Raw genomic sequence first — 12,445 nt, forward strand, 5'->3', positions numbered from 1 at the left:
CCATGGAAAACTTTCCTAAGTCCCAGAAGAATTTCGCAGTTTGATTCAACACAGCTCATGTCTGCTTGACCTTTAAATGGCAAAACTCAGAAGGTTTTATTAATATCTGTAAAAGTCTTAGTTTGTTTTGGCTTTTTTCTGTCCTCAGGACACTAAATCCCACATATGTAATTGAATAAAAGAATTGCTTCTCATAAGGAAAGCTCACAGAAATGGTCTTTTATATTTACCCGCACACAGTTCAGATAAATAACCTTATGTTCCTGTTCAGCAAGCTATAAATCCAATCTTAGGGAGGGAAAAAACCCAAAAAATTCAAGCAAAGTTTACCCCACTTTCTTCAGAAAACTTTTTGCAGATATTACAAAGAATAGGAGTGTATTCTTTAAACAATGCTCATGTTCAGGGAGTTCTGTTGATTTACAATTCTGATACAGAAAAATCAGTTATGGGTACTGATCTGTCCTTATTCAATTCTTTGTTGGTTAATTTAGTGGCAGTTAGCTTTTCCTGTACTGCTTCAGCTCCTCTTTGTAGTTCCCAGCATTACCTTTAACTCTTCTGTGAAGCTTAGATATTGTGTTCAGCCTCCCTTACAATCTTCAGACAGTAGCTGGTTTTAATTATAAAATGTGTATTTGTTAAACAACTCAGGTGTTTTATTTTTATTTCCAGACTCACAGGTTTTAGGAGAATGCCTTTTTCTCTGGAGATTATTTTCATTATCCTCACATGAACCCTTCATCAAAGTGCTGCCGCTTATCTTCCTTTGATAATTTTCACCTCTGTCAGCAAAATTATCATTTGTATAACCATATCACCACTTTTTTTTAATCTTTTTTCCAGATCCAGGAATCTTTATGTTAAGATTTCAAAAAAGTGCTATGAGTGGGAAGGGCAGAATGTTATTTCCAGAAAGCTAAAATTAAAAAAAAAAAACAAACAAAAAAAACCAGACACTGATTTCCCACTGCAGTTTCCTCTGCAGCTAGTACAAAATTGTGACCCTTAAAAATACATCAGTTCCAAAGCAGATAAAACACAGCAGAGAGATTGTGGGAACCCAGCAAATAAAGGGATGAACATTTGTAAAAAAGCCATCAATCTTCCTACTTCTTATGGATAGTTTGTTCCCCAGTGGCACCTAAGGAGCAGAAGAGCCTGTGGGTTTGCAAGGCAGCATGACAGGTGGCAAGTTGCCTCCAGGCAACCTTTGAAAGACCATTTGCTTAACCTCACAAGGCGCAGATGATTGACTAACACACTTCAGTTATTTGACAAAGTCTTAGGGTCGTGTCTTTGTGAAGATAACAGGGTTGCACCCTTCGTTCCCTAGTAAAGAGGTGCTGAAGAGACAGCCTGGAAATTTGTGGCCGTGGAGTCACTTTCAGCCTCAAACCTTTGAAAATCAGCTTCTCTGCAGCCAGAAAGTCAGGTATCAATTTCTTAAGAAGAAACAGAAAAAATATGCCAAAGTGATTTTTCTGTGTTATCTGAAATTCTGTGGGAGTTTTGTAAATGAAGATTGAAAAACATGCAGAAAGTCATTAAGCCTATTCATATTATTTTCCATGATTGTTAGAAAAATTTGGAATTCTTACACTTTGGTATTGTTATTTTCAGTAGAGGTCGGGCCACATGACTTTCTGAGGTCCCTTGTAACATATATTATTCTATAACTCTGTGTCCTCAATGTGATAATCTAATTCCTGGGTGAGATATAAAGTTCTGCAAATAAAAAAAAAATTCTGAAAATTTCTGAAAAGAACTTGGCGCCTAGCTCCATATTTCTTTGCTCTTCCATAGGATTGGTCTCAGCTCTAGGGGCCGTGAGCATGATAGCAATGGCTCCTTTCTTGCAGCTTGTGAAACTGGAACAGTGAAACTGGCTTAGGATGACTGAAACTGGTACACTGGTATTTTTTTTTGAGGTTGAGCAGAAGAACAGTGCTGTAATTTCTACAGCTAGAATCCAATCTTCTTTATATTTTTTCCCTTTCTGGACTTTTTTGTTGGTCCTGTTTTCTTTCCGTGCGCGTGTAGTGACTGGACTCTCACCAATTCAAGAAAATGTATTAGCTCCTACCCTTCTTCCTTAACAAGAATGTTCTTCTGTCTACCTAAAAAGGCTTCGTGCTGCTTGCTTTCAAGTTAGAGAGTTTAAATCCTACCACAATAAATATTTTCCAAACACACAAAACTCACAAATTCTCAAGAGTGCCTTTGGAGACCTCCTTAGAAACCACAGGTACCTTCATGTCAGTTTAAGTGAGTCTTGGTATCTTAGCACATACACTGTTCAGAGCCTTTTGTAAATTTGTTATTTCCTGCGAAGAGTTACAGAATAGTCTTATGGTGCTTTTCCTACACCATGTACCTTTTTTTAAAAAATGTGAATTCCGAAAAAACTAAGCAAAGCTTGAAAAGCTACGCAAAGGTCTTCCAGAAATGAGCTGGAAAAAAAATCAAAATGCTCTAATCTCAGTAGAATTATGGCAATTGATTTCCTCACAGATACTGTCCCTGCTTGTAATTTACTAGATGTTTGCAAATTGCATATATTTAAATGAATATGGTTAATGTTGCATAGTTAGTCTGGCCATGTGCAGTAGATTACATTTGAGTGTGCGCAATCCATCTACCTGCAGAGTCCTTTTGTCTGGATTTCAGCTTAGATTTACTGAAGTCTTATGGCTCCAGCTGCTGAAAAATCACAAATCAATAGCCAGAGAAAACTCAAATAAGTAATAACAGGCAAAAACATACTGCCAAACAATAGGTAGTAATAACTGGAATAATTGATGTGTATAAAATGCACTAATAATCCCTCAATACCTAACCACACAATAGAACAAGATATGTGAAGAACAAAAATGAAGGAAAACGCAAAAAGATTCCTTGCTGTTGCTAGATTTTCACATTCCTCTTCCTTCTCTGCACTCTTTCAGATTATTTGAAACCAGTCCACCCCTCCCAACCATCCACCCCTTGTTTCTGGCACAGAAGTTCATGGCCCTAATCCCCAGGGCTACAGCCAAGGGCTTTGAGGAGCCCCAAAGATGTGTTTGTCTGTGTCTTGTGTGAGTCCTAGTAATTCCCCTCTGTGCATGAACTCAAGGACTAAATCTGCATGCAACCTTTCATACCATCTTGTCAGAGAAGCTTAGGGCAGAGCTTCACTGCATTATATCTGTAATCTACAAGTGTGAACATCACTTGAATACCAAACCATGCACATCCTGCAGAAACGCAGGGATTAAGCAAGAGACTTAATAACATAAGTCAAAACACCAGGGAGGTGTAAGGCACATGCAAATATTTAGCTGAAGAGCACATTTCCATACTCCTTATGCTATCTGTCCACCAAATGATCTTCTGTCTTTTTTTGTCAGTTGGTAATAAAGTTACACTGGTATTTTGAAACAGAGGGTGATTACTGGGGTGAAAATGAGCATGATGAATGCCATGCAGTGTACATTTTCTGCTGTGGTGGGTAAGAAAGATTTCACTCACTAACTCAATTGTCATCCTGAATTCATCCCTGAAATACCTTTGCAGAGCTTCTAGAAATGTGTTTATGCATTCTCATAAAAGTGGCAGATCATCTGAATTTGAAAATCACAACTTACTCCATATTTTTAAAGTATATGTGGAAGTAAGCATAGATAACTGGAGAAAGAATTCTTCTTTGCACCTGCAGAGATTGTCTCAGGTTTCTGAATATTAAAATATATAGGATATTGTTTTAAAGATAATTAAAGAAAAAGTGTTGAATACTGCCTTGAATATTGCAAATATTCCTGTAACTGTATGGAAACTATGTTCATCCCTAAGAAGTTTATGTTCAAATTGCTAGCTTAGATGAGAAATTGTTTTCAGAAAATAATGACAATTTACCATGATTTTCTGAAGATATCAATATTTTATCATATTTTTATTCTATGTGCTAAAAAAATCAAGAAAATATGTTCCAAATCATCAAAAGAAATGGTGCCATTCCTTGGTTTTAAAATTGATTTGAATGATAAACTTACTTCTTTAAAATGATGCTTTAAGTTTAGAGTTTTCAAACATGTATTCTATACATGATACACATATACTTTGCTTTATGATCTGAGTTTGGGCATTTGTTACATAGAGAGATTTATTACTACATTTTTGGCTAATAAAGAAGTCAAACTTAAGACATGTATCCATTTTTCTTTCCCTGAAAATCCTTGACAGTTGCACGTAACTTCTACGAAAAGAAACAAAAGAGTTATAAGTCTAAATCTCATTTACCACATTTAATACATGGGAGTTTTATTTGATTTTATTGTTGTTGTTTGGGGTTGGGGTTTCATTCCTCCAAGACTTAGAAAAAAATATGAGGGAGGAAAAAGAAATTTTAGGCTTAAGAAAACATAGGGAAGTCAGATGGTTTTATAAATTTTGGGGAATTGTGGTTTTATTTCAAGTTTATGTACTGTAACAGTCAGGATAAAATAAATATTATTTATTAATTGAAAAGCCAAACAAATATGCAATATCTTTGTTAAGTGAAAGTAATCAATCACTTTCTAGAAAGGCTTTAAGTTATATGGTTTCCTGAAACATTAAGTTAAAATAGAATTATAATGAGGAATGATGCAAATTTCAAATTATTGTGCATCACTCATTTATCTACCAAATGATGCCATGGCAAGAAACAGAAGAAATACATATAGAAAAAAAGATTCATCAAGTAAATAAAAGAAAGTTTTAAGAAACATAGCTTAGAGGATCTATTTCATTTGGGTTTTTTTTTCTTTGCAGTGTTTATTAATAATTGGCCACTCAGTTCTGCTTGGTAGTGCTACAGGTAAAAAAGATAACAGCCTAAAGTCTTGATAAGAAATAATCACCAGATTTTATCAATAGACTTTTAGTCCCCACCTATATTTCTTCATATTATCTGCAATTTTATTGATTACATTTCTCTGTTTATTGCAGAGTCTGTGATTAAAGATCCAGCTGGCAAAGGTGACCAGTGTTAATCAGACCCTATCTCTCCTGACAGTGATCACTGCAAAAATATTCTCAGTGTAAAATAACCATCAGCCCTGTACCAGGGAAATATTTATGAAGGTGTTAGTTTAGCAGTAGGTGAAATGTTCTGCAGCTACCAAATCTTGGCTGAAGAATTAGCACTTGGGAATTTTACAGGATAGTTACTTTCCAAAAGAACTATGATATTTAGGCTCAATAGGGGAGGATTATGTTTGCAAAGTGTCTACATAGGAAGACAGTGACCTCAGTTTAAATGATTGCTAATGAAAATTTAGTGACATATTCTACAAGCCTATACTCTGACCCCATATATTTCCACTTCACCTTATCTATTAAGTCACAAAATACATCTTAATTTCCAAATTGTCAAATCCAGAATGTTAGTGATTTTAGCTGATGAGTGAAGCCAGACATTTTCACCTAAATCATCCCACAAAATATAAACCGATGTCTTTCATTGTACAAAACTCCCAGTATCTGTTATTCAATCTGGTACTTGGTGAAGGAAAAGACTGTATGTAAGGTATGTGGAACTGATATTCCTCCTGGGGGAATATCCACCCTTCATCATATCAGAGTTATCTCCTTTTCTAGTTTTCTTATATATGATATTCTGTGAATGCCACAAAGCATAAGGTACAGAGCACATCTGTTTCATCAACATCAGCTTAAAAAAAACAAAGATAGTTTTACTTTCAGAAAGAAAAAAATCCTTTTAAAACTGTCTTAAATTCACTCAAGATGCTGCTTCTCACTAATCAGTATGATGATGAAATGTTGACAGACTAATAACAATATTCATTTTAATATTACAATTGAAAATATATAAAATGAATGTTCACAGCAAGAGATCAGAACTGTGGATAACAGGAGGAAAATGGAGAAAAATATTTATTCCTCAGAAGTAATATTACGCAGGATGAATAAATTCTTTACTAGACCTTCATAAAAAAAAAAAAAAAACAAAGGAGATAATCTGATTTGGAAAAAAAAGTGCTTAATGTAGATGTTCTTTTGATTCAACTTTTAGCATCCTTGCAATAGAAATGCTCCTCTAACATATTTATTACTAGAATATGTTTTTATCATCTTAATCTCAGTGATCTCTGAGAAAAAACATTTTGTGGGTGGTAAAATAATGCCATTTGAGTCACAGCGTATTTCTGCAGATGCTGGAAAAGGACAGTTTTACTGACAAATATTTACCTATTTAAAGCAGCCAACAAAAGTACATAGTATTAAATCATCTCAATTTTATTACTCATCAGAGGTGGTTTAGTACACCAAATCCCAACTTACAAATTCAGAGTTCCAACACAGGAATGAGTGTCAATGATTACATCTCATCTCTGTGGTACAGGAGACAGAATGTAAATTTTACATTGGCAACACTCTTCCTGCTTTCACTTTTTTAAGCCTTTATTTGCATATAACTGAGCTGTGGCAGAAACTGCCAGTGGTAGTAGTACTCTTTACAGACAGAGAACAGATTTTCTCATATGCATGTGATTTATCAGGGTGGATGTAACCCCCTTCTCTCTCCCTGATGCAGTGAAGTCTGACACGCTCACAGCGAGCAGGTGAGAACATCAGTGACTGAAAACATTACCCCAGCAGCAAAATACTCTTGGCATTGTTTTTTGTACCTGTTCAATCCAGCATGATACAAAGTGATTGTCATGCAAAAAAAGAGTCCAACGTCCTTTCTCATACTTTTGCCTGGCAGACATAGCATGGTTTATTCTGGAAGATGTCCCACTTTTTAATGTCTTTTACACGAATTGGTTTTTATTTTCTTCATACCGTGTACTCTTGAGAGAATTTGGACAAATTCTGCTTTGTATGGCTTTTTAGATATTTAAATCTTTCTTAAATGTCTCTTTTTCATCCATCCCGAGGATGTAATCATATATCTCACTGTGCCTCAAGGTGAAGATTAATCAGAGGTGTTTTCATTACTTCCACTCCATTTATTTTCATGCTATTTCCACTCTGTGGATCACCAGCATAGGTTGCTCTGCCAACTGATGTCCTTCTGCAGTTCCATAATGTCACAAAACAAACTTTGATCATGCTTTGGAAAAAAGAAGTGATGGAGACCCAACAATGTAAAAAAAAAAAAAAAAGAAACAGGCTACTAAAATAGCAGGTGGTGGGCCTGCATCCTATTTTTCTACCCAGAAAAACTTGAATGAAAATGCAGACTCATGCATATGCTCCACTGAAGGGAATGCATCCTAATTAAAGTAAGCTGGATTTCCATGCTTAGCCAGAAAGTCCGAGCTCCTCTTTTGTCAACAAATGCCAAGCAGTAGCAAAACATGGTAGTCAGTAACCATTATACTTATGCCTTACAAAACAGGTTTTATCAGATTAATCAGTTTCTGAAATATGGTTTTACAAAACAGCCCAGTAGCTGAAGAGAAGTATGATAATGAGTGCATTGAAAATGTACAGGTAAGATTTTTTTAGAGAGATCAGCAATCCCAAATCAGAAAACTTGTTATACACCTTTCCACACCTACTCCTTATTATCTTAAACAGCAACACTTCCCTTTTGTCTGCTGAGAAGAGGCAGACTTGAACCATCTGGTCAGCCTCAGATTCTCTGATTTTTGAGACAACACTTTTTCCAGACAATTTTCAATACTTTTTGAGGCTGGGATTTCTTTATCCTAATCTTACAATTCGGGATTCAAATATGTGGTCAGTACAACACAACCAACAAAGACACTATTTATTCACTTACCTTCTGCAGTCTGACATAACAAAAATTTAGCTCAGCACTTACTATGTTTTAATCAGTAGTAAGAAGATAACAGAAAACAACTCACTGGGCAGTACATAATGTAAAAATACATTTGTAGCATAAGACAGAAGCAAACCCTTGAGAGAAACACCAGTAACTCTTTCTTGCCATAGCAGAACAATATTTCAAATCAATTTACTTCATACCCATGAAACATTTTATCCTTGACTGTATTGTGAGGTTGTAAAGACTGTCACTTATTGACATAAAATGCGTTGTGGATTCAGTTAAATAGACTGGGGGGATTTAGCAGCTATAACCAGGATACTTTGAAATACTTCCTTTTACTGACAGTTCAGAGTTGATCTAGTAAATGATGACATAGAATGTTAATCAAGCAACAACAAAAAATATGAGCTGACCTTAATAAAAATCAGTAGGCAAGTTATGAAGTAGTTTAATTAACAGAAATTTAATATTAGCTGATTCAGATAATTTACCATGCTGACCATTCAAGCTTATTTCAGTAAAGGAGAGAAAGAACAAAAAAAAGATGCTGTACAGCACAAACCTTTAGCATAATTTCATTATTTTTACAAGCCCCTTTAGCAAATCACATATCTTCAAATGTATTTCCATTTTCCATTCACACAACAGGATTCAAACAGCACAGAAACTTTGAGGTTATTGGTGACCTACTTGCATAATGCAGATTCTGAAAAAATACACAGGATTTGTAATGAATAAAACCAAGGACTTGATTTTTCATTGGGACGGGTAGGAAACCTGGGAACACCAAGTTACATTTTTCATGCTTATAATTGCAAGCATGCATTACTAAATCATCTCATTTACACCAAGTAAAGCCTCTCAAAACAATGATTTTTCTAAAGCTCAAGGTTCACTCTGGCTGACACATTTGAATCTTCCCCAACACACACCAAGTCATGGGAAATAACTTGTAAAAAATTGACAACATATTTTTTTGCCTAAATTCCAAGTAAATACTTGTGTGTAAGCCACACAGTGCATGCATGAAATTATCACACTGAAATAAAGAGCTAATAGGTGCCTCATGTTTTTAAGACTAGAAGACTACTCAAAAAATTAATTTTGTGTTTCTTTTGTCTTTTTCTTTTGAAAGAATACTTAATAGATGTGTATGAAAAGCTTACATGTACATTATTTCTCATGATCTAACCTTCAAGTTTTATATCATTCATTTGAATTTTCCCACTTGTTTTTTAACTCTTCTTTTGAGCAAATGAAATGAAAATTAAGGCCGTATAAAATGTGAAATCAATACAGTTGTTCTTGCTTTATTAGTTTTGACCATGCTTCTCATCCAAGGACCAAAGCACATAGTTCCTGTTTCATCCCTAGGAATTTCAGTATTTCAAAGCCTTCTAGAAATTCTCCTTGCACCTGCTGCTCAGGGGCACTCATCTATCTCTCCACACTCAAAAGCAGAGCATTATTTGCTGGCATAATTCAACCAACATGGGTAATGACAAGTTTCCACAAATGTCTGGCAATATCAGGATTGTCAGGGAGAGTTTTAGAGAACCAGCTGAAGGTCTAACCTGCTATGTACTGCCTTGAAGCAACCTTAAGACTCAAAACAGGACAAAACTCAGAAAGCATTATAATTTAACATTAATTAAAAAAAAAAACAAAAAAAAACCCACCCAAAATTATGTAACTAAGACCTTCGTAGTTCCTCTAAGGAGTCATGGGTCTGCAATTTGATTAGATATTTTCATTGGGTTTTTTTGTTTGCTTGTTTGTTTTTTTCTTGGTGGGTTTGTTTCTTGCTTCTTTTTTCAAATAATAGATTTTATAAATCATGACAAATGTAGGATTCTTCCTTTTGTTGCTTTATTTTAGTATATAATGTAGAAAATGAAAAAAAAAAATTATTTTTTTTGTAAACTAAGCCATGACTTAAACTACAGTTAAAAATATCAGGAAAATATTAATCTTACTTAGGATGAATCCTATTCTGCCCTGTTGGTATTTGACAATATACTATTCATCTTCTTATTCTGGCTTCAAATGCTTTGGATTTTTTTCATTGGAGTCCAGGCTGAAGCTTCACAGAAGTACCTGTGGATTAGGGATGGCATTCTCCAACTTAATTATCCTGCTAAATAAACCCCATGCCACCACTCGCTTCCTCTCCTACTCCAGCTGGAAACACAAAACACAATGATCACAGGTTGAAATAAGAAGAGTTTACTGGAAACAGCAATAAGATAGGAAAACAAACAGTAACAACAGCAATATTAATAAGAAAAATCTACAAAGTAAAGAGTGTGGAGCTCCACCCTACCACAGCCACACCACCCAAACCACTCCCTCCAGCCAGGACCAGTGTTATCCCACCCCACTGGTTCACCAGGAAGGAGTGCTCTTCTTTGGAAGGGAGAGAGAGTGCCTTTCCCTGGCCCTGGCAATCAATAAAGTGATAGCAAATAACAGTAGGGTCTCAGCCATTCCCACAGGGCTCCAGCATCCACCCCCTCACAGCTACTGCAAAAAATTCACTCTGTCCTTGGCTGAAATCAGGACACTGCTTAAAGACATGAGACAAGTGGCAGACCAATAAGCAAGCTGAGACAGTTCTCCAGAGACAAGTCTTTACACAACAGATGAATGTAAAATATATCTGCTGCATGAAAAGGCACTGCTGATTAATAAAGCTAATCTTAGGACATCTTAAAATCCTTGCTGCAATTTTATTCCAATAAAACAATCTCTAAACCAAAGCAATTTTAGTTTTTTAATTCAACATTAAACTAAATGAAAAATCATTAGTAAATTATACCAATAAGACAAGATAATAGCTTCTTTATAAACATAGAGCTATTCCACAATTCCACATGGAAAAATTATTAACTAGAAAACTAGTTTATTTGCGAGATAATTGCCAAAACCTGATCATTCTTCCATCATGTCCTACCCCTCTGAGTATTAGTCTGTCACTAACAATGCAGCAAACCTATTTATTCAGGGATCTGTTCCTGCTGAAAACTTGCCTCCTCACTTTCCTTCTGAAAAAATTCCAGCAAAAGGAAGCGGTCTGGGAAAATTTGGGGCACGGGAAGAAGAAACAGATAGAAGAGTGCAGCACCTCTGAAGGACCAAGACTGAAATGCCATGGTACTGTACATGTTATTGGAGGGAACCCACAGAATTTTCAAGAAAGCAACAGGAATTATAAATTGCAGGTTGAAAAAAGCTGTACAGAAAGGCATTTTTTATGTTTTTATGGGCAAAAAAAAGTCAAAGTCTGAGATGATTCAAGCTTAATTATCCAGAATGCCATATGAACTAGACTGGGCAAAAAAAGTACTTTGTCTAAAGAATAAGTTTACTTTAAGGAAAGAAAAGGTAGACATGCACATTTGCCTATTTTTCAGGTCCCTAGCAAACCTTTTTTCTGCTGGCATTAGGAAAGTTGTCTCATCAGTCTGCTCCAGCATCCTTGCAGCATCTCAGGGGCCAGACCCAGACCATCACAGTAACCACGAGGATGTACAGTACAAGAGATGGCACAGAGGGTCTGACCCAAAAATAACAGAACTGTGAGATCTTGTCCAGGTAGGCAAAACCAGGAAATGTTACAACTAAGGGATGTGTAGCTGGTGCTGCTGCAGATAGTACTGGATGCAGCTTAGCCCTGTGCAACTAAGTGTTCCACCTCTGCAGCAAAAACTGCTAGTTGCTTTGTATCTGTGAGATGCAGCAATAGCCAAAAATTGGGAAAACTTATTAAGACATAGAGATTCTATTGTACCTGGGAAAGCAGTGAGAGATTCCATAAACCCACAAGCCAGTGTGACCTGTGTACCAATGGAAAAAGATTGCACCACATGTAACAAAAAATTGAGTTATATTTGCACCCACATTTTTAACTCAAGTGACTACACACAGACAATCTATAAAAATTCTGTCCTTGCCATTTTCCCTTCAATTTGGATGTCAATAGGAAAATACAGCCAAGTAGGCTGTTATTCCTTTTCTGTTATTTTATTGACACATCAAATCCCCTGAAAAAAAAACTTTGCTGTTTTAATGTTTAATAGTTGTAAATAATTTATATATTCCTTTTTATTTTTGTTTTTGTTTTCATGTGTGTTGTGGTGCCTGAGGAAAAAACTCAGGGTTATTATTGCTAGTACTGGGAGAAGCAATCCTTTGGGTATGATCTTTGTTTTCACTCTCTCTGAAACCCTCTAGCTCATTGACTGCAGTGATGCTGAATGTGAAGAAGGTACCTGTCAATCACCCAGGGATTTAAATCTATCAATCCCCACTTTTTCACTCACACAGATTTTAATATAGCCTTGCACTTCCTTTTTGAAAAACATGAATATAGAGATATCCAGAAGCACTAAAGTAGGGGGAAAGAAAGGAGAAATGTAGTTTTCAAAGGCAAACACAGCAGTGGGGTTAACCTGTTCCACAGATTTCTCATTTATGAGCATGTGAGAATATAAGACCAAGAAGAGGCTATTTATAGTGCCGAGAATGCTCAGGACTCCAAGATTTCATTTTCATCTGAGTGGGCACCTCATATCAGTCAATATCCAGGGAATATAATCACAAAATAATCCATTCTGAGGGAATTGAGTCCTATCTTTGAAAACTTCTAACAACAATGCT

The sequence above is a fragment of the Erithacus rubecula genome (genome assembly GCF_903797595.1).
Source record: "Erithacus rubecula genome assembly, chromosome: 1".
NCBI lineage: Eukaryota > Metazoa > Chordata > Aves > Passeriformes > Muscicapidae > Erithacus > Erithacus rubecula.